At 39.3% G+C, this 27,743-nt stretch overlaps 1 protein-coding gene across 3 annotated transcripts in view; it reads right to left on the reverse strand.

Moving 5' to 3' along the window:
• Positions 1-27,743, reverse strand: part of MMP16 (matrix metallopeptidase 16) — a 169,706-nt gene that overhangs the window by 104,326 nt on the left and 37,637 nt on the right. Inside the window, exon 1 of one of the 3 annotated variants that reach the window (XM_039355195.1) lies at positions 8,330-8,368. The exons of the other annotated variants lie outside the window; for them this stretch is intronic. The gene's annotated coding sequence lies outside the window, so the exon portion shown is untranslated. Of the gene's footprint in view, positions 1-8,329; positions 8,369-27,743 lie in introns of those variants that run through there. 3 annotated transcript variants of the gene reach the window in all.

Consider the following 27,743-nt stretch of genomic DNA (forward strand, 5'->3'; position numbering starts at 1 on the left):
TATGTGTCAAATTCACATGAGTAAAAGCAATCTCTAGCAGATATAGATTTTCAGAATCAAGGTTCTTTTGAAATGTATTCTTGAAAGGTTTGCATCTTAATAACCCCACAGTCATGATGGGAAGTTTTACATTTTAAATGCTTTTAAATAGTGAAATAAATCAAAACCTAAATGAATTCTATGTTGATTGATAAAATGTTTTGAGTACATAAGGTAAGAGCAAGGAACAGAAATATTTTATAGCAACAACATATTTTGAAATTTCAGAATTTGGGACACACATGCTTTTTTAAAAAAAACAAACTCCCATATCAGATGTACAGATGGTCTAGCTTATTCTGTTAAAAGTTAAGAAAAAGAAAACAGGTACATTATATGGGGAAAACACAATACAACAAATCTTTTTGCAGCAACTTATTTTATTAGTCTTGCCATTTCAATTAAATCTATCAAACTAGCTTGAAGATGCTGTATCACTCAATACCTAGGCTCACATAATATATTAAAATGAAAACAGCTGAATGGATTTCCTGAACTTAGTCATACAAATACCATTGCAAACCAAATTTTAGCATGTTGAGACTGCAATGTTTAACAGCCTTTGTCTCTATACTTCTTTTTCACATCCTATACACTTCGATTCACAGAGAAAGATTAAGACATTGTATTGAGCCATGGTCTGCTTTGAGAAATAAACTACTATTTATACACCAAATAGATACCAAACAGATATATATAATCAATCTATCTGTCTATCTGTCTGTCTATTTGTCTGTCTATCTATCTATCTATCTATCTATCTATCTATCTATCTATCTATCTATCTATCTATCTATCTATCTATCTATCATATACATGTATTATATACATACGTATATAAAATAGAAACACTTCCTATGTTTCTATCACCTCTTGGAAAAATGGCATCAACAGCCATCAACTGAAACAAGACCTGCACACTCATAAAATCATATTGCAAATAAAATAATTTTGGAGAAAATGGAGAGAAACAAGTCTCATGATATTCTGGCATCATGATATTTTGTGATGAACCAAAATTTCTGGAGCTTGAAAAGGTTATTGGTCTTTAAAACCACTACTTATGGCTTTAAATGTCCCCTTACGTCTGTTATTAGTTCTTTAGAGTCATGCAGTACTGCTGTAAAACTATCAGATAATTCAAGTTATTCTTTTAGAAGCAAACTATTTCAATGAATACTGTTTTCTCAATGCCGTATAGTAAACACTATTATTTTCCTGCAACTGATCTTAGAAAACTGCTTTCATTTTCATCATGTCCTGATTGTCTTTCACTGCCATGCTTGCAAACCCTGAAGACTGTGTCTTACATGGCTGAATATCAAAGCAAGAATATTAACATTACTAGAAGGGCCCATGTTTTGGTGGATAAATGAACAGCCCACACAAAATCTTAAAAATGATGCTGTCTATGCAGCATATATTCATAATACTTCAGCTTGGAATTAAATTCAAACCAAAACATCTTATCACATATATTAGAAATTTCTGCTGACTTCCAAATGAGGAGAGGTTTAAACCCAGTGGTGGGATTCAGCCAGTTCACACCACTTTGGCAGAACCAGTAGTTAATTTTTTGTTGACCAGGCCCAGAACGGATTTCTGGAAGTGGCATCCACACAGAGAACCGGTTGTTCACATATTTGAATCCCACCACTGTTTAAACCTGATGCTCAAGAAAGACAGAAAACCACCATATAAATTTAATTTGATTGAAATTAACATTAAGGCCATTTCAATGTTTCTGTTTCATGAAAACAGTCTAAATGAAAAAGAGACATTTTCAATATTTAATAAAAATGTACGACACTGGAAAATGTATGTGTGCACACGCATACCTAAATATGGTGATGTGGATCTTCTCATATAAAAATAAGAGATAGCAATGTTCAGAAAGACTAGAAATTTGTCCTTTCCCAGCAAATGTTCAGCATACTGGTTATGTTTAGATGTAAGTTCTTCTTACAAATATACTTATTTGGCTTAAAGGTTTGTCTGGGTCTTTTAGTAGCTTGCTAAGGAAATTCTAATTTGGTGTAGTGGTTAAGGCCTCAGGTTAGAAACTGGGAAATTGTGAGTTCCAGTTCCACCTGAGGCACAAAGTCAGCTGGATAAAGTCTCTGTCCCAGGAAGAAGGCAATGTCAAACCATTTCTGAAAAACCCTGCCAAGAAAACTACAGAGACTGTGGGGTCCTTGGTGCTCTCTGAGTTTGGCAGTGTCATCTCTGATAATGTTATCTAATTTAATAATGAAACGTCTGCAAGAAAATCACTAAGCCCATAGTACACTAAGCTATGAATATTCTCTTTTATCAAAATTTCAGGGATTTGTCCAGGCAATCTTTGATACAACTGAACCGAGGACCAGGGGAAAGGAAACTCTGGAATAAGCTAGATTGATTCATTTATTCTGGGTGTTAAATAGATAGAATGGTTTTTTTCTCCTTTTATAAATTTCAGTCCTCTAAAGAAATGTACTATAGGTGCCACCTCCCCACAAAAAAAAAAAAAAAAAATCTGAGGTCAAAATGGCTATTTTGAGTGTTCAGACAAGAAGAGAATATAGGATTCCATAAGTTTTGCTTTAAACTCAGACCAAACCAATCTTTCTGTTTCAATCAGGATCACTTCAAGTATTCCAGGATATTTTGACCACCTCAACTGGAGCTTTGTTTTGTGAGTTGTATATATACACACACACATCTTGTCAGTTGTATAGTGGCAAACATTGATTCTGTTTCCTCTACTGTGGTTTTAGATTGATGGGATTATATGGCAGGGGGATTATGACATTCACAAGGATTTTATTTAATGTTTTTAAAAATTGAAACAACCCATTTGGCCAATATTTGTGTAGGCTGGGTGATTTGTTGTTGGTATGTATATTTGGTTCCAAGGAAAAAACAAGGAGGCAATATAATTATGCTATACTCTATTGTTCTGTATTTTACTTATTCTGAATTCTGTATTGTTTCCTATGGCCCGAAAATTTGTACTGTTTTGAGTTTTAGTCCTTCAGTATGTCATTTCTGGTGGCACTGTAGGAGTAAGTTTTTTTAAAAATGTATATTTTATGCATGTTTCTACAAAGCAACATAGCAGGAATTTACTTTTATTTACATAATCCTAAATGCAGGAATAATCCATATGTTTTGTTTAGATGCTTACATGATTTATGAACTGGATGAAATGAAAACTTCACTGAAGTCAATATTGGCTTATATCACACTTACACCCTAGAGTAGACATAGTACTATTTGTATTTATAATGCACTTATACCCAATAATATAAAGCTCAGTACAATATGAAGCAAATTATATAACAATTACCAATTACCATCTTCTAACTGTAGTATTGTATTAATTTTAGTAGAACTGAATGAATTGATTGAACTGTAATAAATATACATTGCAATAAAATGCACATTTATCCAGAAGAATGCCACATTATATATTCAAGTATCCATTGCTTAGTAAGAATGCTCAGTCTTGAAGCCTTAGTTTGATCCAATGCTAAAATTAATTTACAATAATTACTTTCTTTTGATATTACATTATAACCAAGAGCTAAACAATTACTGAATATGTGAATGAAATATCTCTTTGAAAACATGTGTGATTTCTGAGTAAAACCAGAAGTATTTACTATATTCTGATAAGTATATGCCAAACCTGGATCTGCTGCCAAGCACTATACATTTTTAATTGTACAAGGTTCAACTGCAGTGTATTATTTTAAAGACATTCCAGTTTCCTGTTACTGCCTGATGCAAAGATTAACATCTAAGCATGAACAGAAGGAGCACTAATGTTTCCATTCTTTTTAAACAAAACTATTGTTCATTCAAATTGTTCTATGAGTGTTCAAAGCCAAAGTATTAAACCTATTATGTAATATAAGATTTTTTTTAGTTTGTATACTAACAAAAAGGAATATTAACAAACACATTCTAACAATAAAGACAAGATGTAATTGTCTATTGTAAAATATAATATTGCAAAGAAATGAATGAATCATTTTTGATTGGAAGCTGGCCACTGTTTGTTATAAGATTGGTGGCTATATAATGTTTTAAGTAGATAAATGTGTTTTAGTATCACAGACAGCATTACTGAGCCAGTTTGGTGTGGTGGTTAAGAAATCAGAATAGCAACTGGAAGACTGTGAGTTCTAGTCCCACCTTAGGCACAACGCCAACAAAAGCCAGTCACTTTCTTTCACCCCTAGGATGAAGGTAATGGCAAACCACTTCCAAATGTTTTGGAAGAAAACTGCAGAGATTCATCCAGGCAGTCACCAGAAGACAAATTAACACACCACCTATCAGCCCCACAAAAAAACTCATAGTATTTCTGCTAGAGAAAAGCTCTCATGACTTCTCTTAGATGATTTTTGATTTGGGTAAAATTTTATTAATTTTTTTTCATTTTTATTATTTTTTTATGTTATAAAAGCAGGACATTTTCTTCCTCCTTAAAAGTGCATATCCATTGAGGAATTCTTCTTTATTTATATTTATTTACTGACCAGAGATAAACAAAAAGATGAACACTTCACAATTCATTTATTTCTTTTCTATGAATTTGATGCAGACTGAGTATCATGTTGCTGTGTTTGTAATGAGATGTGGATTATTTTTTTACAAATGGTACCATTTTTATATTGCCTTGATAATTTAAATTTCAGTGGGAGCACTTAGGAGCAAGTCTTCTATCTTCTTTTCTCCCTCTTACAGAGTCCAAGTACTGAGAAAGCAGCATTTGACTAGGTCTATAAAGACCTAATTCAAGTTTCATCCAACTATAAAGCTTCTTAGGTGACCTTGGACCATTCATTATTATTCAGTCTAAATTATCTTGATAAGAGAATAAAAGGATATGCGTTAATGACAGGCGCCTAAGATGAAGGAGGGAAGTTGAAATGATCTAAATTAAGACTGTTCCTTCAAATTGATTTATTTTAATATGAACGATCCAATTAAATCCAAAGATGTCACTGCACTCTGCTTGTGTAATGTCTGATATATATGCCAGTGAGGGAAAATCTTTTGTATAAATTCTAATGCAAACTGCCAAACTAGCACATGCAAAGCACTGATCTTACTTTCTACTTCTTATTTTTTGCCTCTATCCTGTTGAACTAAGTGATGGTTCAGCAATTATAAAATTATAAATTTATACCATATTAGAAACTTACAATTTAATTATTTTAGATTGTCACTCTAAAATGCACAATTTAGAGCAAGGAAACCTATTCCAGTAGCCTAATAGACATTTCTAGGTAACTATTTCTTACTGTTCTCTAAAGACCCAAAGAAATTCATTGACATTTTTACTGAAGTTGATTCGGTGATCACTCAGATTTACAGTGACAGCATTTCCATTATATTAAATATCTGATTTACATAAAATCTCTTTTATTAGATGAATTTTATTGAAAGTTGAGCATTTTATTGCTCTATATATTCAATTCTTATTCTCCTAAAAAGACATCCAGATTTAAGATCAGCACAATAATACCTTATAAAATAAGTAATATTTTTCAAGAGCTGCTTTTTCATGCTGTTTCTCAATAACACCAGTTTAAGAGATTGTTCTACAGTTATACGGCTAGTGTATCAATCCTTGCAATGGCTTAATGCCAAAAGAATATTTGAAGTTGCTCTAAAAGCTGAAAATTCAATTTTTTTCCTTTATCATGAGCTGCTAGTAGTTATTCCATGGATTTTCTCAGTTTTTATAATTTTATTGTAATAATAAACAAGCAAAAATAAAATTACCCAGACTCTAAAAATAATAATCCCAACTGCATTTTTTCCAAGAAAAGCAAGATAATTCAATGATAACAGTTTCCATGAACCAGAAATTTCAGGATGTTTTATTCTGGTCAATTTGTTGTGAAGAAATAATCACAAATCATCAAAGTACATTTACGTACAACACCAACTCATAAAACAGTTCATTGTTAGTTCAGCATTCACTTATATATTAGGGATAATAAATACATAATCAAGCAACTCTTTGCAGTTTACAAAGATAACAACCTAATCATCATGATCCTCATCATCCAAGTACACAATAGAAGTATTTAATTAATATTAAACCAGGATAAATAACACTTAGACTTATATACCACTTCATAGTGCTTCACAGCCCTCTCTAAGCGATTTACAGAGTAAGCATATTGCCCCAACACTCTGGGTCCTCATTTTACCGACTTCAGAAGGATAGAAGGCTGAGTCAACCTTGAGCAGTCAAAATCAAACTGCTGGCAATCAGCAGAATTAGTCTGTAATACTGCATTCTAACCACTGCACCACAATGGCTCTTAATTGTTTGCAATTTTAAGACTAAAATTATTTAGTTAAAATTTTTAACTTACTTCCAGAAAGACAACAGAGTCAGAGGAATATTAAATCTCCCAATAATCTGTTCCACTATACTATAACCATTATGGAAAAGTGTTTCTTCCTCACCTCAGACATTTAATCTCCCAGCAATTTTTTTGTATACTTTACATTCTTTTTATCAGCATTCTCTTCATATGTAGACACCGAACAATAATTTATCTTACTGCTTTATCACAGGATAAATGTGTGCTCCAAACACCTTACAATATCATTGGTGTCCTAGGTATTCATGTATTTAATAAAAGAAATTGTTTCCTGCAGCATCTAATGACTTTGGACAAAGAGATGGATAGCATATAAATTTAATAAATAAGTAAATGGCTACAAAGAGATAAAATTCAGTAGAAAAAAAGAAGCTAGTAGTTTATCCCCACCATATTAAAACAAGTTGTAAAGAAAAACATTGTCTGCCATCTAACACCTCCCATAGGTACCTTTAAATCTAAAGTGTTTCTTCCACCAATAAAAAATCTTACAGTACTAAAATTCTGGTGCCAATAATAATTCTTAACAAATAAAGCATGAAATTAGAGATCATTTTCCAACATAAATGAAGCCACTGCTCAAAAGAACTTTCTTCAGTGTCTCTTCTTCCTCTGTCATAGCCTTACAAAAGTTCTTTTTTTAAAAAAAAAATACAAAGTACTAATAAAGGCTAAACAACTGGGATGGGGGGGAAGAAAATTTGGGAAAAAAATGTGTTCAAGGACATTGATTGTTCTCTAAAATTTTCTGGCAGCATTTTAGCTCTGGTGAGACAATTTCAAATGGATAATACAGTAACAGCATCTGTTCCCTTTCCCTCTGTTCCCTCCTCCAAATAATAAAGTTCACATTAACCTCAGACAAGAGGGGAACTTGAATAGACAACCACAAAATTAGGATAGAGTAGCATTTTCCAAAAAGTTAAGACACCAAGCTAGCAGACTGTGAGTTCTAGTCCTTCCTTAGGCATGAAAGCCAACTGGCTGACCTTGGGCCAGTGACTCTTTTTCGGGGATCTTGTTGTGGTGAAAATAGAAAGAAAAAAGTGTGCTGGATATGTTTGCCACTTTGAGTTATTTGTAAAAGCAATAAAGGCAGGATACAAATAAATTACTGGGACAACTTCAGAGTACTAGATTACTCCACACTATGAATAGAAGCATATAACTAAAGTTCCTAAGCTTTAATGAAGAAGATGTGCACGCTTATTGTTTCCAACGTTCGGTGATATCTTTATCCATCTCATGTTCCCACAGTTCATATTGGATTAATTATAATACATGTTTGAATCTTTGTATTACTGTCAGGATTCTTGGGAGTTATTTTTAACAATTAAATTGAACATCACAAGACTTGTTAAGAGCAAAAGTTGGCTTCCAACAGACCAAAGATGACAAATTTTCTTATATAGTCATCATATGAAGCATAAAAATTTTATTTTAAAATGCTAATTTTTAATTTATTTTTTCTTTTATCCACCTTTAGTGAAATAAATATAAAGTGATAATATATTTAAAAATCAGACTACTTTTAAAAATATTCATTGTCTAAAAGGAATGAATATCAACTAATGTATCAATATTTCATAACAAACATCCCAGAACCAATCATAGTAATTTTGAATGTTATAATTTTGTCATGTACTCATAAATCACCACAGACTTTTTTTCTTTCATTTCTATTTCTTAAAGGAAAGTTCAAAATACTTTACAAGTCGTACTGTGAAATTTAGGTCTATAATTATTTTGTATCTTAGATTTGGAGCATTAAAAATGGCTTGCCAGTATGCAGTTGATTTGTTACATGCTATTTGTATATATCAAGCCAAGTACTGGTAGCCTATTAAGTAAATATAACACTGAAATTTATTTTAGAAAAGGGACGTTGGTCTTACCTGAACGCCTTTTCTCAGTACGGAGATGGATAATCCACGGATGGGTTTTCTCTGTCTGCCTGCTCTTGAGACCAAGTAGCCAAAGCTTGACATGCCCCCACTTCCTGTGCAGTCCATTCTTAACGAGGGCGAATTGGCTGATGATTGACGAGGTATTGGCTCTCAGCTCCCTACTAGCGGCCTGCTGGCCTTGGGGTGGGTGTGGATTATCCATCTCCGTACTGAGAAAAGGCGTTCAGGTAAGACCAACGCCCCTTCTCCAGTACAAGAGATGGATAATCCACGGATGGGATGTACCAAAGCCTCACTGTCCCAAGGGGTGGGAAACAGATAAGGCCGGTAGATTGATCTCTGAGACAACTTGCTGGAGGACCCTCCTACCAAAGGAGGCGTCCGCCGATGCAAAGCGGTCTATCTTGTAGTGTCGTATAAACGGGGAAGGCGAGGACCATGTCGCGGCCCTGCAAACTTCCTCGATTGACGCCTGGGTAGCCCATGCCGCCGAAGTTGCAGCGCTTCGGGTGGAATGGGCTGTGAGATGACTTGGGGGCGGCAGGGATGATACATTGTAAGCTTCTGCGATACAGCTTCGGATCCACCTTCCAATGGTGCCCGCGGAAACTTTCCGCCCCAAGGTGCCCGCTTGGAAGGACACAAATAGGGCCTCCGATTTGCGGAAGGGTTCTGTACGCTTTATATAACACCGCAAGGCTCTGCAGACATCCAATGTATGCCACTGCCGCTCCCGGTCATGTGTTGGATTTGGACAGAAGTTTGGGAGAATTACTTCCTGTGTCCTGTGAAAGAGTGAATTCACCTTCGGTATGAAGGCAGGATCTAACCTAAGGACCACCCTGTCCTTGTGGAAAATGCATAGGTCGTTTCTGACTGACAGTGCGGCCAGTTCCGAAATTCGTCTGGCCGATGTGATGGCAATCAGGAACGCCACCTTTAGCGACAGGTGTCGCAAGGAAACGGTTGCCAATGGTTCAAATGGTGACCGGGTGAGTGCGTGAAGGACTCGCGGTAGTTTCCAGGACGGGTACCTGTGAATTACTGGAGGTCTGGTGTTATAGGCGCCCTTGATAAAGGCGCGGATCCTGGGGTGGTGAGCTAAGGGAACCGAATCCGTGCAGGTGAAGAGGGTGGACAAGGCCGCCTGGTGTTATAGGCTTGATAAAGGCGCGGATCCTGGGGTGGTGAGCTAAGGGAACCGAATCCGTGCAGGTGAGGAGGGTGGACAAGGCCGCCACTTGCCTGCGGATGGTCGCGGGGGCGAGGCCTCTGTCTAGTCCCTCCAAGAGGTAATCTACTATCTGAGGGATGTAGAGTTTGTGTAAGTCAAACTGCCGTTCCCTGCACCAAAGGCAAAAATTTTTCCAAGTGGAGTCATAAATGCGGTTTGTTGCCGGACGGCGTGAAGCTTGAATTATGGTAATGGCCCCGGGAGAGAATAGTTCCTGTGCCATTATCTGGCGCTCAAGTGCCAGGCGGTCAGTTGTAACCATTGGGGTTCCGGGTGACTGATGGTTCCCTGGTGTAGGGACACTTGATGAGGGGGAATGTTCCATGGGGGCGACTGAGACAGGTTCATCAGGTCGGCGAACCACGGTCTCTGTGGCCAATATGGTGCTACTAGGATCACTTCTGCCCGCTCCTGAATCAGCTTTCGGATGACCGCCGGTATGAGTGGTAGTGGGGGAAAGGCATAAAGCAGACCCTGAGGCCACTGAGTTCTCAGAGCGTCCGTCCCCTCTGCTCGCGGGTTGAAGTAACGAGAGTAAAATCTGGGGAGCTGGGCATTGTCTGATGATGCGAACAGATCGAGGATCGGGTACCCGAACTTGCGGGAGATGTCTAGGAACAAGTTCGGGTATAGCCCCCACTCCGAAGGGTCCACTGTGGTGCGGCTTAGGAAGTCCGCTTGCTGGTTGTTGACCCCCGATATGTGTTCCGCTTTTAGTGACTTCAGATTGGGCTCTACCCAGCTGAATAGGAGTCGTGACTCTGTCATCAGGGTTTTTGATCTGGTCCCCCCCTGCCGATTGATGTGCGCCTTGGCTGCTACGTTGTCTGTTAGGACTAGAACGTGGTGGCCTCTGATTCTGTCTTTGAATTGTTGCAAGGCTAGGTGGATAGCCCTGAGTTCTAGCCAGTTGATGTTGTTTCTCAGATCCGTGGCGGACCAACGTCCCTGTACAAACTGGGAGTCCAGATGGGCTCCCCAACCATACAGACTGGCGTCTGTAGTGATGGTAACTCTGACTGGTTCCTTGAAGGGTGACCCCTTGGTCACGGCCCGAGAGCACCACCAGCGTAGCGCCCTGCGGATTTGTGCCGTGACCCTGACTAGGTGGTTGGATGCGCTGGTGTTCTGCCGTTGGTAAGGGAGCAGAAACCACTGTAGTTCCCGTAGGTGGAGCCTGGCCCAGGGTACAATGGCTATGGCCGATACCATCTTGCCCAATAATTGGGAAAGTGTTAGTATCGGAACTGAACGTTGCCTGTGAACCCAGCGAGCCAGTTCCCTGATGCCGGCCACCCGGTCTTGGGAGAGATAGACCATACAGTTGGTTGTGTCTATCATGGCCCCCAGATGCAGCAGCCTGGACGAGGGAACTGTCTGGCTCTTCTGAAAGTTTACTGAGAATCCGTGTAATTGGAGGACGCGAATGACGGTCCTTACGTCCGCCTGAGCTGTCTGTAGGGATGTTGCTTGGATTAGTATGTCGTCTAGGTAACATTGGACGCGTATTGGGATTTTTCTCAGTTTGGCGGCTACCGCTGCTAGTATCTTGGTAAATACCCTGGGTGCCGAAGATAGACCGAAGGGGAGAGCTCTGTATTGGAAGTGTTTTCCCCCGTAACAGAAACGTAGGAACCGGCGGTGGTTTGGGTGGATGGGGATGTGAAGGTAGGCTTCCGTGAGGTCTATCGATGCCAGGAAGTCTCCTTCTCTGATGCTTCCCAGGATGGACTGAAGGGATTGCATCTTGAATTTTTTGTATGTGATGTAGCGGTTGAGGTTTTTTAGGTCCAGGATTGCCCTCCATCCTCCTGAAGTCTTTGGAACCACGAAGAGGATGGAGTAAAATCCTCTGCCTCTGTATTCCGCTGGGACCGGTTCTATGGCTTGAATGTCCAACAGGTGTTGGATGGCCTCCTGCATGAGTTTGCGTTTGGTGGGGTTCCTGGAGACCGAGCAGTTGATGAGTCGGTCTGGGGGTGTGACCAGGAACTCCAGGGACAGCCCGGACTGGATGGTTTGTAGTACCCAGTTGTCTGTGGAGGTCTGCTCCCACTGGTGGAAGAAGTGAGCTAGTCTTCCTCCAATGGGTAGGTCTATGTAGGAGTCATTTTGTCTTCCGGTACGGACGACCCGTTCCACGAAAGGGTCGTCTCGACTGGTTTTGTTGTCTGGGCTGGAACCCCAGTCTGTCGTAGGGGCGGCCGTACGGTTTGTTCTGCCTGGGAGTGAATGGCTTGGGTGCCTGACTGATAGGGATGGTTGTCGGTGGGCGAAAGGACTGCCTACGAAAGTAAGGTGTGGTACATTTGTCTGACCTTTTGTTCAAGTGTGCCATGACCTTCCGCTTGTCTTTGTTCTCTACAAGATAGGGGTCCAAGGCCTCCCCAAACAGACCGTTGCTTGAGTAAGGGGCGGTCGCTAGCCGCCACTTAGCCTTGGTGTCAGCTTGCCAGTGTTTTAGCCATAGCATTCTCCTGGCAATTATGTTGGATGCTATGGATCTGGATGAAAAAATGGCCGATTGGAACGTTGCGTCTGCAGCGTATTCCGTGGCTGCTACCATCTTAGCCAGGTCCTGGTGTGTTCGTATGTCCTCCATAGGAACTATGGTTTGTAGTTGTTGCAACCAGATGAGGGTGGCCCGGACAAAAAAGGAGGCCGAGGTGGCTGCTTTGATGGCCCATGCCGCTGTCTGGTGGGTTTTGCGAAAGGCTTGTTCCCACTTTTTGTCATCTGCCTTAAGGGCCTCCACTAGGTCCCCAGCCATGGCTGTCTGGGAGACCAAGGGGGTCCAGGCTTCATCTACTTTAGGAATTTCTAAGGCCTCATTGAGGTCTGTGGCAGTGCTGTATAATTTTTTGTCCGTACCACTCACTGATGGGAAGGAAGCGGGAGAGTCCCATGGCTTCTTGATCCCTTTCAGGAAAATGGCGGGGCAAGGTATATGGTGTTGCGTTGTCACCTTTTCTACGAATACGGGTCTGGATGTGGTGGCCGGTGTCGCTTGCGGCTGAGAAAACTGATCCGTCCCCATGTCCGCAATGGCTGTGGCCTTGCGTAGTATCGTGAGGAAGCGGTTGGGATTAAATAATCCCCCTGAGGGGGGCTCAGGGGGAAGTTCCTCATCCTCTGACATAGAGATCCCAGGTTGATCCTCCTCTTGTGGTGAAGAATAACCACTCATGGAGGACTGGGCCGGGGAGACGGGTTCCTGAATGCCTGAGGACTCTGAGGGGAGTTCCGAGTGTGGCATGGCTGAGATGGAGGGCCCCTGGTCGTGGTGGGCGGAGCGCTGTGCTAGGGCTCGGTCCACCACTTTGGTTAATAGGGCCTCTAGCCGTCCATCTGCCCAGATGTCCCCTATGTCATTACCTTTGGGTGTGGTGACCGCAGGTGGAGAGTTGGACTCAGTGGTTGTGCCTGCCGCCGTGGTTGTTTGTTGGGCTGATATAAATGGCGGATCCAGTGGTTGCGGTGTTCCTGGAATGGACCGTGCGCTCTGGGTTGATGTGGATGGACCCAATCGTAATTCCATCTCGGTGGCCGCTATTTGAACCAATTCCAATTGGGCCTGCCTCTGCGCTCTGGAGAACTCCTTCTCCAGGGCCTGGTGCCTACGGCTGGCTTGCTTTTCCGCCAACTTGGAGGGCCTCTTGAGCGAGTGTTTTGTCTTCGCTTTGCACTTGCCTGCCGCCTTCTGGTCAGAAGGTGTGTTGCAGCCGTAATTGGGAGGTGGAGGGGTCGTGCTCATGGATTGAGGCAACGAGGGTCCCTCCATTCCGCTTGAGCAGTCCCAGAAAAACTGAGAAGACGCTCAGGCAGGCAAGTATTGGCGGGAGCGAAATTGGAACAAGTACCAGGACTGTTCCCCTGATCACCCGACCACAACAAAAATATTCTCTCTGGGCTAAGGTCACGGTAGCTGAGGGAGGTACCGAAGGCACGTTTGGAACCACTCTTTGGGTTCCACCCGGAGGCCTTAGGTGACCAGGCAACGTGCACCAGTAGAAAAAGGAAAAGGGAGGCAAAAAATATCAGTGGTGACCTCAAAAGGGTCTGTAGGCCTGACTTAATACACAGCAGGTATCAAATGGCGGTCACCTAGGGCGGAATTTATTCTTATTAATACTATTACTATTATACTAATAATAGGAACAACAACAATAATAAAATAATAATAATAACAACAACAACAATAATGGTGATGATGATAATATTGTGTGTTCTGTCTTTAGGCCTGTTGGCCCTGCAGTCACTTAATTTTTAGCTTTAAAAAAATTTTTTTTTAATTATTATTATTATTATTTTTAAAATTTATGTATCTATTTTTATTATTATTATATTTTGTCCTATTATTATATGTGTGTATCGGGGGTGGAGCACTGGTTGTGTGCTCCTATTCCGCCTCTATCAGTGATTCCAGATATGATGTAGAGCTTCCTTAAGCTCGGTTTGCCTTTCTCTGGCAAGAGATGGCAGCCACAGCTCGTTTCTCCCTGAAAAAAGGGCTTTGCGGATCCCAGGAGGGTTCTCTAGCCTCCGTTTCTTGGTTGGGGCTTACTCCCTTCCTGTGCTTCGTTTCCCTCTGAAAATAAGCTCCGCAGCCTCCCAGAAGCTGCTTGTGCCCGGGGATTTAAATTTGGCGCGCTGGTGACGTTTTAAGGGAATCCCAGTCAGGGATTGCCTTTGTTGTCTGAAAACGGCAACTAAAATGGCGCCCGCAGTTGCCCTGGGCTGCTAGGGAATCTCCGATGATCCAAATTCAAGTTTGAATCCGGACCTGGAGATTGTTATTTTTTTCCCCAACTTGAGGAAAAAATCCCTTGGAAGGTTGGGAAGAAAAGCTCAGCAAGTGGTCTCTGCTGATGCCTTTCCCCCCCCCCTTTTCCACCTCCAGAGCCCTGGGGCTGACTGGGATCCGTGGGGAGTTTCCCCCCCCCCACACCCCCTTTTTCAATTTTAATATAGGATCAGGGATGATCCCAAGGAAAACTTAGTGGTTGGGGAAAAGGTTCAGCAAGTAGTCTCTGCTGATGCCTTCTTCCCCCCCTTTTCACCCCCCAGAGCCCTGGGGCTGGCTGATATCTGTGGGGAAATTTCCCTCCCCACCAATCCCCTTTTTAATTTTAGGTTTGAGATCAGGACTGATCCCCAGAAAATTTTGTGGTTAAATTCCTATAGGTGGCAATTTTTTTGGAAGGGGAAGCCAATTATCAAGGGATAATCAATCAATGGATTTCTTGTCTAACCTGATAAGCTGAGAGCCACGCCAAAACGAGTCTTCTTCGAGCAGAGACCAAGTTAAGAATGGACTCCACAGGAAGTGGGGGCGTGTCAAGCTTTGGCTACTTGGTCTCAAGAGCAGGCAGACAGAGAAAACCCATCCGTGGATTATCCATCTCCTGTACTGGAGAAGGAAAGAAGAACATTGTGACAAATCAAATATTATTGAGATTATAACAGCTTTTCTGCTCTCAGAATACAAGTACTATTTCAATTACTTTCATTATTCACTTAGGATTTTTTTTAATTGCAGGCTGCCTCGTAGAAATTATTAAAAATATTCAGAAATTCATTTGGAAAATTAATGCCATAATTTAACTACAACTGGGTAAGCAGTTATGGCTGCATCAAGGTGTGATTTCGTTTGATAATATGAAACACACATAGGAAATAGAACTAAATCTTCAATTAACTCCCTGGATTTATTTATTTGTAAGAAAGTAGTTCATTGTTCAAAGTCTTTCATTTTAAAATCACTTACAGATAGTAATTGAGGGAGGGCAATTGCTACAGCAGTTAATTCTATTAAAGCAAGAAAAAATACACCTATACATACATATATATATGTATATATACGTGTCTATCTCATTATTCTTTTTGAGAGAGAGAGAAGGATATCTGGGCAAGGAGAGGGTCAAAAAGTTGCCCCTAAAAAGGTACAGGTTCAATTACACAATCACAGATACCACATTTGCTTTTACATATACACAGAGATATAGACCCTTCCAGAAATAGATAAATATAAACAGCAAACAAGAGAGACAGGAGGCAAAGAATGGAATTTGGAGGAAAGGAAAATTAAATTTATTTTTACAGACCTACACTTCAGTAAATCTCAATCTTCCTTGTTATCTCAATTCATTCATTCTTCTATAACAGTGATGGTGAACCTTTTAGAACTTGAGTGCCCAAAAACTTCCCCCACCCTCCCACTCCCCAGCCCCACAGGGCCACCCACCGCCTCCACGGCCCACCGCAGATCGCCCAGGCGGCCCAATAGTGACATGGTGGCCACGCCTTCCGTCCGCACCCCACAGCATCACTTGTGTGCAACGTGGCGCGAGGTCAGAGTCTTGTCCCCGCTGCCCAGCTGCCATATCCCGGCTGCCATACTCTGCGTGGGCCATGCTGGGGGGCGACTCTCCTCCAGGGGGGCTGCGGGGGGAGGCAGAGCTGGGCGACAGCACGTGTGCCCACAGAGAGGGCTCTGAGTGCCGCCTCTAGTATGCGTGCCATAGGTTCACCACCACTGTACTATAATGTATATATTTTGCAAATCTGAGAATAAATGCAATGTAAATGATAAAATATAATCTACCAGATTTTTTTCAGAGAAGATGCATATTGTTTTCCCTAAATATTAAATGTTAAGCCATTCTATCTGAAAAATAGTGCAATGGATGGGAAAACAGAAAAACATAAGCTTTTATTTCAAACTAGAACATGTGAAGGACCTTCTATCAGTTTAAGCCTGGCACTTTAGCAATAGCCTGATGTGACAAGGAGTTCCATCAATATTGTGTACTTTGTCTCTAATGTTTACAGGCACCTGGACACATAACTGCTAACTACTCTGGCTGGCATTCAAGCTGCTTCATATCCATAAAGAGAACTAATGTAATGTAATATGTAATAGTAGTAAAGTTGGAAGGGACCTTGGAGGTCATCTAGTCCAACCCCCTGCTCAGGCAGGAAACCCTACACCATTTCGGACAAATGGCTGTCCAGTCTCTTCTTAAAAACTTCCAGTGTTGGAGCATTTACTGTTTCTGGAGGCAGGCTGTTCCACTGATTAATTGTTCTCACTGTCAGGAAGTTTCTCCTTAGTTCTACGTTGCTTCTCTCCTTGATTAGTTTCCGTCCGTTGCTTCTTGTCCTGCCTTCAGGCGCTTTGGAAAATAGCTTAATTCCCTCTTCTTTATGGCAGCCCCTGAGATATTGAAATACTGCTATCATGTCCCCCCCTTGTCCTTCTCTTCGTTAAACTAGACATACCTTCTGAATGTTCCTTCTGAAATTCAAAATGGATGAAAGTTCACAAGTTTGGACCCATAATACAAATTATCAACCTTCTGAATGTAAAGGGTAATTAGATATATTAAATAGGCCAGTATTTCTCAATCTCAGCACGCTTAAGATACATCGACTTCAACGCTTAGAACTTTAAAGTTGACAACATTGAAAAATACTGCTACAGACCAAAACAATCCATTTGACTTTCCTTTGCTATTATCTTGCAGAACCACAATAACCATGTGCCTTAAACTAATTTAGATTTTTGGATTTCCATGAGTCTTAAAAGGAATCCACATAGCAAATTGTAACTATTTTGAAACTGCATATATCTAACTTTACTTTCAGGAACTCAAGGTTATACACCAGGGCAATTCAGAAATAAACCTCCATTTGGTTATCAATGACAGACACAGATACAGAATTTTTATTATACACATTAGAAAACTACAACATTATGTTACTTTTTGACATAATTGCCATTCAAATTGAGGCACTTGTCATAATATCTTACAAGGTTTGAAATTGCTTAGTAGTAGTCGCTCAGCGCCAAATCTGGCCTAGGGGGGAGGTGATCAAAAATATCCCAATGCAACTGCTTCAAAAGTTCTTGGGTGCATCTAGCAGTGTGCAGGTGAGCATTATCATGAACCAACACCACATCGGAAGTGGTACCATAGAAAAAGTCACCAAATGTGAAGAAGCCAAAGGAGTACCGCTAGTGAAGTTCATGGAGCGTGGTTTGACCAGCAATTCAGAAGTCTACTGTGAAACGTTACAAAAACTCAGACGAGCCATCCAGAACAAGCATTGGGGCATGCTGACTACCAGTGTGGTACTAAGGAATTTCAAATCTTGTAAGACATTATGACAAATGCCTCAATTTGAATGGCGATTATGTCAAAAAGTAATGTAATCTTGTAATTTTATAATGTGTATAATAAAAGTTCTGTATCTGTGAGTGTTTGTCATAGATAACCAAAGTGGGTTTGAGCTGAAAATATAATTGACTTGAACTTGAACCCAGATCTCTTGGGCCCCTCCAACATCTTAATCACCACACCAGGCTGGTTTATGCCAGAAGAAGATTGGACAATTGTTTAGCACAATTATTACTTAATAATTCAATATTAAAATAAAATTATATCTTCAAATAAAAGTTAGTTTAGAATCAGAAAATATTATACAGGGGGTCCTCAACTTACAACCACAATTGAGTTCAATATATCTATTGCTAAGTGAGACAGTTGTTAAGTGAGTTTCTCCCCATTTTTATGATTATTCTTCCACAGCTGCTAAGTGAATCACAGCAGTTAAGTTAGTAACAGGTTCTTAAAGTGAATCTGACTTTGTTTTTTTTCTTGCAAAAGGTGATCACAGGACCCCGGAACACTGTGACTGCCATAAATATGCCGAGCATCTGAATTTTGATCATGTGACCATGGAGATGCTGCAATGATCGTAAATGTGAAAGATGGTCATAACAGCAGTAGACGTTACAATGGCACTTTTTTCAATGCCCTTGAAACTTTAAACAGTTACTAAATAAATGATTGTAATTCAAGAATTACCTCAATCTAGTACCTGTGGGTCGGGACCCCATTTGGGGTTGAACGACCATTTCACGTGGGTCACCAAACAACGCAGTCCGCCATTTTTTTCCCCTTTTCCTTAGCTATGCTACTCCCTTTTATTCTATTGGCTTTTGAAAGCCAATAGAATAGACTCTCTTTCAAAAGCCAATAGGAATTGTCCAGGCTGTCTCTGCCCTGCTGAGCCCACCAAAAGTCCCATTCTGCAAATGGTGCTGCACTAGTTGAGTAGTCCTCGACTTATGACCGGTTGAGTAGTCCTCAACTTACGACCGGTTGGGGGTCACGGCATTAAAAAGGTTGAGAACCACTGATCTAGTAGGACACTGATGATTACATAGGGCATTACAAATGAATATCTTTTTTCCCCAATCTTTAGTAAATGAATCCATGTAATAAATGCCCCAAAATGACCTGTGAGATTAAATTACTTTCCTACTGATAGGGAGAAAGCATCAGAATTCACTACTTTTCAAACTTGCACTTCTTCTTAAGGAAAAGATGTATGTGCTATTTAATGCTATTTGCAAATCATTTTAAACAGAAAATATGCCATCTGTGATCCATTTAGAATGCTGAAGGATACTATATAGTTGATAGAATAGGACTGACTTGCAAACAATAACAATTAAATAACACAGTACCTCTACCTTAATAACATTTAGGGAATGATTAAAATTTTAGGTGATTTAATAACAAGTTATACATTCTTGTATCTGGTTAATCAGAGTACATATTTAAGAGGAAATTAGTCATTTATATTGTAAACCTGTCTAGGGTATTTAAAATCTTCCAATTTAACTGAGTATTTTTTTCCCCTTTCAAGATTGAAAAGGATAGCTTTTTTGAAATTTTAATTAGTTCACAGCATCTTAATATTTAATTATTAAGTACAAGGCAGAAATGTGGGCCTCCTGTGACAGAACTGAACTTAAATCTTTTAACTTTCTTCTATCATTATCATCTACATTATTGAAGTTTATGTTTCTCTTTACTCTATTAACTGGGATACTTCAGGGTTTCTAGAGAATTCTGAGGTTCTTCAAAAGCTTACTGTGAGATCTTCAGTGGCAAAGTAAAATATGAAAAGCAAGTTTTATGAAAGAGAATTTCTTACCAATTGTGTTCTTTCATTCAGAGGACATTACCATTTTTTCACATGAAAATACTAAGCCACTAGCCTTGATTAATAAATATCCTGTATAATAAAGATATATTCTTATATATTTAGCCACTACATGTTATATGTAGGCAAGTTTTAAGTGACTCACATAGTCATTAAGCAAATCTGGCTTATCCATGGGCATTTTTTCCAGAAATCCACAAAAAAAAAGTTCCCAAATCACAATTACTTGACCCCAGGACCTACAACCAGTTGTAAAGGCAAGCCAGTTACCAAGCATCCAAATTGTGATCACATGACTATGGCGTTGATATAATTGTAAGTGTAGATACAGGTCATAAATTGTTTTTTCTAGGGCTGTCGTAACATTTAACCATTATTAAACAAATAATCATAAGTCAAGGACTATTTGTAAAGACTGGCATGAAATAAAAATATCTATCTGAGATCTATTTTCCATTTTATGGAAAACTGATTCTGTCTCGAACTCTATACTAAATAGGGACAGATGAATTCATTGTAAGCTATTTAATTTTTTTCTACTTTAAAGTATTTCAAGTTGTTTGTGGCTGATTTAAAATTACAAAAGAAGTCTATGCAACTTGTGAGCCTCTAGTCATAGTTGCATAGATGATTGACCTAGACAGCTACTTCCCTAGTGAATTTATTAGTATGTCATGGCAGCATTTATGACCAATGACAAAGTCCCATCCAGGATCATTCATCTTTAGATTTCCCAGCTTCCACAAAAGCTATTAAGTTTGACCAAAAAAATCATAACTGGGATCAACACCTTTACAAGTAGAGTCAAAGTCACCTTGTTCTCCTCCCCCAATTCACTAAATATATTGTATGAATAAGACAACTGAATCAAAGATGCAATATATTTTGTGTTACTGGAGGTTTGAGAAATCCTTGACCTTTATTACCCTCCGCTGAATGCAAACTAAACATGTTCATGAGTCTATCATACTTCCCTGGTAGACCAGACAGAAAACATGAGCAGATGAGCTAACTATTTTATTGTAAGGCTATATTAACAAAATCTGGCAGATCTAGAAGTACAAATCTCCCACCATTTCTTTACCACCTGATAAATTAGGGAGGTTCCTTTCAGAGTTTCTTTCTCTGTTCATTATGCAGCTGCATCACCCGTATCTGATCATTCCCTAGGTAGCATCTCTCCCCCCCCCCCCATCCAATCTGGTTTAGGAGGTACAGGTACATTTTGATTCAAACTACAGTTGTCTAATGATACATTCACCAACCAAATGCTCTTCAGATAAATTCAGAGGAATGCTCCTTAAAATCCCAGCCAATATGGAAAAAAACTGGAATTTTGGAAATTTAAAGTCATAATATACATGTAACATACTGGAGAAAGTTGATCTATGAGATAAGATCCCTTTGTAATAAGGTAGCTTTTTTCCCCTTCCATTTAATTTTGTCCAGTTTTTGGAGACTGCTTAGATAGGTCCGGTTTCCTTGGCAAGATTTTCAGAAGTGGTTTGCCATTGTCTCCTTCCTAGGGTTCAGAGAAAGTGACTGGCCCAAGGTCATCCAACTGGCATGCCCAAGGAAAGACTAGAACTTACAGTCTCCCAGGTTCTAGCCTGATGTCTTAATCACTGCCCTAAACTGGTTCTTGGGTAGTTATTACACATCATTTATTTTCTACTCTAAGTATAGGCAACATATTGACCAGATGATCAAATGTGGAATATTAAGAGTATGTTGTAAGATCTTTACATGACAGCTATGTTTAATTAAAAAATACATTGATTTGTTAGAAAGCAAGTATATGATGTCAGTTTTCCTCCATTGCCTAGGATGTAAATCTATTTCCCTAGTTAATCTGCTTTTTCTCTCTCCACTAGATGGGGTATACATGCCTCTGAATAGAGAAGTGAATACCTACTAACTTTTATTTCTTCTAATGCCAGCTTAATGCTTTGCTTTGTGAGGCACCAGATTCACATTTATTTCTTATTAATTTATTGTAAAATATTTTAAAAATTAGGATCATGGTGCAGCATTATGTATTTACTTCTACTACATATATTAAATAGTTCTCCAAAAACAAATCATAAGATACATTTTCTTCTATCTTCCTTATTTCAGTATGAAATGTTAAGCAACATTTTTTGAATAAATGCTTTTGCATTCTAAGCTCTGAACATAACTTTGTGAATTTTTTAAGTTCTTGACTAAAGAAAAAGGTTATTAATTGTGATAATCAGAAAATGAATAGCCCAACATCACTTTTCATTATATTATTTCATAAATATTAACTTTGTAGAAGAAGCCATTGCTCTTAGGAATACAGAATAAGAGTTGGAAGGGACCTTGGAGATCTTCAAGTCCAACCCCCTGCTCAAGCAGGAGACCCTATATCAGCGGTTCTCAATCTTTTTATACGGTGACCCCTGGTCACACGGACGTGCTGCGCATGCGCGGTGCGCCGCGCATGTGCAGCACCACATGCGCAACACGCATGCGTGGCGCCACCCCCATGCGTGGCACGCATGCGTGGCGGTGCCCCCATGCGCAGCGCGCATGAGTGGCGCCGCCCCCTGAGGGGGGAAAATGGCGGATCGCGTTGTTTGGCGACCCCCGTAAAATGGTCGTTCGACCCCAAATGGGGTCGCGACCCATAGGTTGAGAACTGCTGCCCTATACCATTTCAGACAAATGGTTTTCCAATCTCTTCTTAAAAACTTCCAGGGTTGGAGCATCCACAGCTTCTGGAGGCAAACTGTTCCACTGATTAGTTGTTCTAATATATCAAGAAATTTCTCCTTAGTTCTAGGTTGGTTCTCTTCTTTATTAGTTTCCATCCATTGCTGTTTTTTCTGCCTTCAGGTGCTTTGGAGAACAGACTGAACCCCTCTTCTTTATGGCAGCCTCTTAGATGTTGGAACACTGCTATCATGTTCTTATTTTTATTAAACTAGACATGCCCAATTCCTGAAATTATTCTTCATGTATTTTAGCCTCCAGTAATCATCTTTGTTACTCTTCTCTGCACTCCTTCTAGAGTTTCAACATTTTTTTTTTATATTGTGGCAATCAAAACTGGATGCGATATTCCAGTGTGGTCCTAAAAAGACATTATAAAGTGGTACTAACACTTCATGTGATCTTGATTCTATTCCTCTATTAATATAGCCTAGGACTGTGTATTGCCTTTTTTGGCAGCTACAACATACTGCTGCCTCATATTTAAGGGATTGTCCTCTAGTACTGCATGCTCCTTCTCACAGTTACAATTATTGATCCAGGTACCACCTATTCTATACCTGTGCAATTGATTTTTCTTACCTAAATTACTTTTCTCACTATTGAATTTAATTTTGTTAGAAAAAGCTCAGTTTTCAAGTTTGTCGAGATCCTTCTATATCTTGAACCTGTCTTCTGGACTTTTGGCTATTCCTGCCAGCTTGGTGTCATCTACAAATTTGATGAGTTCCCCATCTATCCCCTCATCCAAATCATTGAAGATGTTGAAGAGCACTGGGCCTAAGACAGAGCCTTGGAATCCCTACTGCATATTTATCTATCTTATCTTACCTATCTATCTTATCAAGTAGTAGATTGTGGTCTACTATATCAAATCTCTTACTCTAGTCCAAATAAATTATATAAATAGCATTTTGTTGGTTCACTAAATTATACATATAGTGAGGAAAAAAATTATTTGATCCCCTGCTGATTTTCTACATTTGCCCACTGACAAAGAAATGATCAGTCCATAATTTTAATGGTAGATTTATTTCAACAATGAGAGACATAATAACAACAAAAAAATCCAGAAAAACACATTTCAAAAAAGTTATAGATTTGCATTTTAATGAGTGAAATATGTATTTGATCCCCTATCAATCAAGCCAGATTTTTGGCTCCCAGGTGTCTTTTATACAGGTAATGAGCTGAGATTAGGAATACTGTCTGTATAAAAGACACCTGTCCACAGAAGCAATCTATCCATCAGATTCCAAACTCTCCACCATGGCCAAGACCAAAGAGCTGACCATGGATATCAGGGACAAGATTGTAGACCTACACAAGGCTGGAATGGGCTACAAGACTATCACCAAGTAGCTTGATGACAAAATGATAACAGTTGCTGAGATTATTTGCAAATGGAAGAAACACAAAATAACTATCAATTTCCCTCGGTCTGGGGCTCCATGCAAGATCTCACCTCATGGAGTTTCAATGATCATGAGAATGGTGAGGAATCAGCCCAGAACTACACAGGACAATCTTGTCAATGATCTCAAGGCAGCTGGGACCATAGTCATCAAGAAAACAATTGGTAACACACTACATCATGAAGGACTGAAATCCTGCAGTGCCTGCAAGGTTCCCTGCTCAAGAAAGCACATGTATAGGCCTGTTTGAAGTTTGCCAAAGAACATCTGAATGATTCAGAGTAGAACTGGGTGAACGTGTTGTGGTCAGGTGAGACCAAAATTGAGCTCTTTGTCATCAACTCAACTCGCAGTGTTTGGAGAAGGAGGAATGTTGCCTATGACCCCAAGAACACCATCCCTACCAACATGAGGTGTAAACATTATGCTTTGGGGATGTTTTTCTGCTAAGGAGACGGGACAACTTCACCGCATCAAAGGGACGATGGACGGAGGCATGTACTTGTCAAATCTTGGACGAGAACCTCCTTCCCTCAGCCAGGGCATTGAAAATGTGTCATGGATTGGTATTCCAGCATGGCAATGACCCAAAACACATGGCCAAGGCAACAAAGGAGTGGCTCATGAAGAAGCACATTAAGGTCCTTAAGTGGCCTAGCCAGTCTCCAGACCTTAATCCCATAAAAAATCTGTGGAGGGAGCTGAAGGTTTGAGCTGCCAAACGTCAGCCTTGAAAACTTAATGACTTGGAGAGGATCTGCAAAGATGAGTGGAACAAAATCCCTCCTGAGATTTGTGCAAACCTGGTGCCAACTACAAGAAACATTTGACCTCTGTGATTGCCAACAAGGGTTTTGCCATCAAGTACTATGTCATGTTTTGCAAAGGGGTCAAATGCTTATTTCACTCATTAATATGCAAATCAATTTATAACTTTTTTGAAATGCATTTTTCTGGATTTTGTTGTTGTTATTCTGTCTCTCACTGTTAAAATAAACCTACCATTAAAATTTTAGACTGATCTTTGTCAGTGGGCAAACATACAAAATCAGCAGGGATCAAATAATTTTTTCCATCAATGTAAATAATACAGTAAGCCTTATGAATTAAAGTGTATAAAAAACTTAACAAACAACCATCAAGATTTGGTCATAGCTATTTGTAAGAAAGAAATCCTAAAAGTTAAAATCTCAGCTGATACTAGCAAGTCAGTTACAGGTAATACTTAAATTACAACCATTCATTTACCAACTGTTTGACGTTACAATGGCACTGAAAAAAGGGACTTGTGACTAGTCCTCCCACTTATGACCACTGCAGCATCCCCACATTTACATAATCAAAATTTTGGCACTTGGCAACTGGCATGTATTTATGATAGTTATAGTATCCTGGGTTCACATGATCGAATTTGTGACCTTCCCAGATGGCATTTGACAAACAAAGTCAATGGGAAAGTCAGGTTTGTTTTAGATCTACATCATTCATTTAACAACTGCAATAATTTTTTTAACAACCATACCAAAAAAGTCATAAAATCAGGCATGACTCCCTTAACAACCACCTTGTTTATCAATAGAAATTTTGGTCTCAATTGGGATTCATAACTTGAGGACTATCTGTAGTGGTTGAGTCTTTCAGGAGAGCTACAAGTTCTACTCTTAAAAATGCAAAGCATGTCATTTCAGTCACTTTTCCCTCAAATACTTATATAAAGCAGCACGTACATGATGTATAATAACAAGTTTGAGGTAATAGAATTTCTCCTACAATAAAGGAACTGAACTATAATTGTCACAATACTGGTTTGGTGCAGAGGAGATATAGATATACACGTTAATCATCAGGGAAAGATAAAGCATTAGGGCTTGATAAATCAGAAACAGAATGTATCTTCATAATTCAGCAAAACACTCATTGGCCTATTATGAGGTGAGGAGGAGGAGGAGGAGGAGGAGGAGGAGGAGGAGAGAGATGTTCAAGAGTAGCATTTGCAGAGGAAAAACATCTATGCTCTAATCTTACCTGACTATTCCCCCTTAAAACAACTTCCCAAGTCCCTTCTGAGTCCAGAAATAGCTTAGCGTGGGTGGGAAAGGGTTGTCAGATTGCCATGAAGGGTTGCTTAGGCTAACAGATTTTAAAATACTGTACTATTTACCCTCTTATATATCAAATGGCAACTCTTTGTTTTCTTTATGTGCCATAATTGCTGTCCATATAAAAGCAGCTATTCATATGCCAAACATAATCTGGCATTTTATGTAATATTTTCCTTTGCTTTCAGGGGCTTCCTATGTAATATAGAAAGCTGATCGTACAAAGTGGCACAGAATAGCAAGGCTTTCTAGAAAAGGGAAAACATTACTTTTTAAGCCAAAGAACTCCCAAGGTCTATTGTGCTCTAGCAATAGGTTGGAATCTAGCCAATGAATCATCATGTGAACAACGTTCATCGACTACATCATGGGAGAGCAAGAGGAAAGAGGATGTTGCCATATGAAGCAACCTTGCATTTTTTTTCAAGTATAGATTTTGTATGCCATTAATAATAGAGTGTTCACATCTGTGCCTGCGTCAGGAAATTGCAAGTTAACCTACTACCATTTCTATTCTCTCAGTCAAGCTGGCTCCATCTCTCAACTGGCTGCATTCCTTGCAGCTGTCAGTTACAGAATGTCTGTGTGTAGATATTATGTCTCTCTCCCTCTCTCTCCCTCTCCCTCTCTCTCCCTCTGTATGTGTGTGTGTGTTGTGTGTGTACCACACCATGTCTTTTTTGAACCTGAAGGATTAACATAGATGATAGATAGGTAGGTAGGTAGGTAGGTAGGTAGATAGCAATACAATAATAATAACAATAGCACTTAGACTTATATACTGCTTCATAGTGCTCTACATCCCTCTCTAAGTGATTTACAGAGTCAGCATATTGCCCCCAACAATATAGGTCCTCATTTTACCAACCTCAGAAGGATGGAAGGCTGAATCAACCTTCAGCCAGTGAGAATCAAACTGTTGGCTGAATTTTTATATTTGCTCATACACTAAAGCATAAATGTTATAACAGAAACAAAACAGTACTTTTAATACCTTCACAAGATAATAACCATACTCATATATTAAAAATAGATTCTATAAGTAAATAAATAAATATTAGACTTGCTTTTTCTGATTAAAGAAATCCTAATTACCTCATTCATAAGATAATATAACAAGCCAATATATAGAGCAATATCTTGAAATATTTCAGATCTCTGGTACCTGGAAGTTCATTAAAATAATTATTGCAGTCATCTAATATTCTATCTATATGCCTTTTGTGTACAAAAGAAGGAATATATTTCATGTGACAAATATAGTAATTCTTATTAGCAAGCACATTAATTTACAGCAGCATATCTTGCTACTGATGCTTGAAAAAAATAAAATTGGAGCAGAAACTATAAAATGATCAGTAAGTAGCAGATGTCATGGTTCCGACAGATGAAACTCTTCAAAAGAACTTCGAGGCATTGTCTACCTTAAAGAATCTTTATTTTGAGTAGCAAAAACATTTGATGTTAGCAGCATTGACAGCAGCCATATCTATTTGCTCTAACATGTTACACAATTCTACTTAGAAGTATGAAGACATTCTGAAAAGTTTTCCAGTTTAAGCACATATTAAAATATCCTCTTCAAAACAAAAGCATTACATTCAATTACTTTGCTCTATGAAAGATGAATTATATAAATAGTGACATGTCATGTCTAGCAAATTATCATTACTTATGCTGTGTTATGTCGCATAGAGCCTGGGACACATCTAGCCCTTGGGCTACATTATATGGAGTAACTTTAGCTCTAGATGGAACTGTACTCTGAAAGAAAGAGCTGGTACAAAACTAGAGGTATATCAGAACTCTCAGTTCTTATTGGAAGACTAAGTAATATATTTGTCAAGTCAGTCTTTTGAAGTAGAGCAGACCAGGAAATTGACTGGAAATTCAAGTGGAAC

The sequence above is a fragment of the Crotalus tigris genome, unplaced genomic scaffold, assembly GCF_016545835.1.
Source record: "Crotalus tigris isolate CLP2741 ecotype Arizona unplaced genomic scaffold, ASM1654583v1 scf7180000018628.517256, whole genome shotgun sequence".
Taxonomy (NCBI): domain Eukaryota; kingdom Metazoa; phylum Chordata; class Lepidosauria; order Squamata; family Viperidae; genus Crotalus; species Crotalus tigris.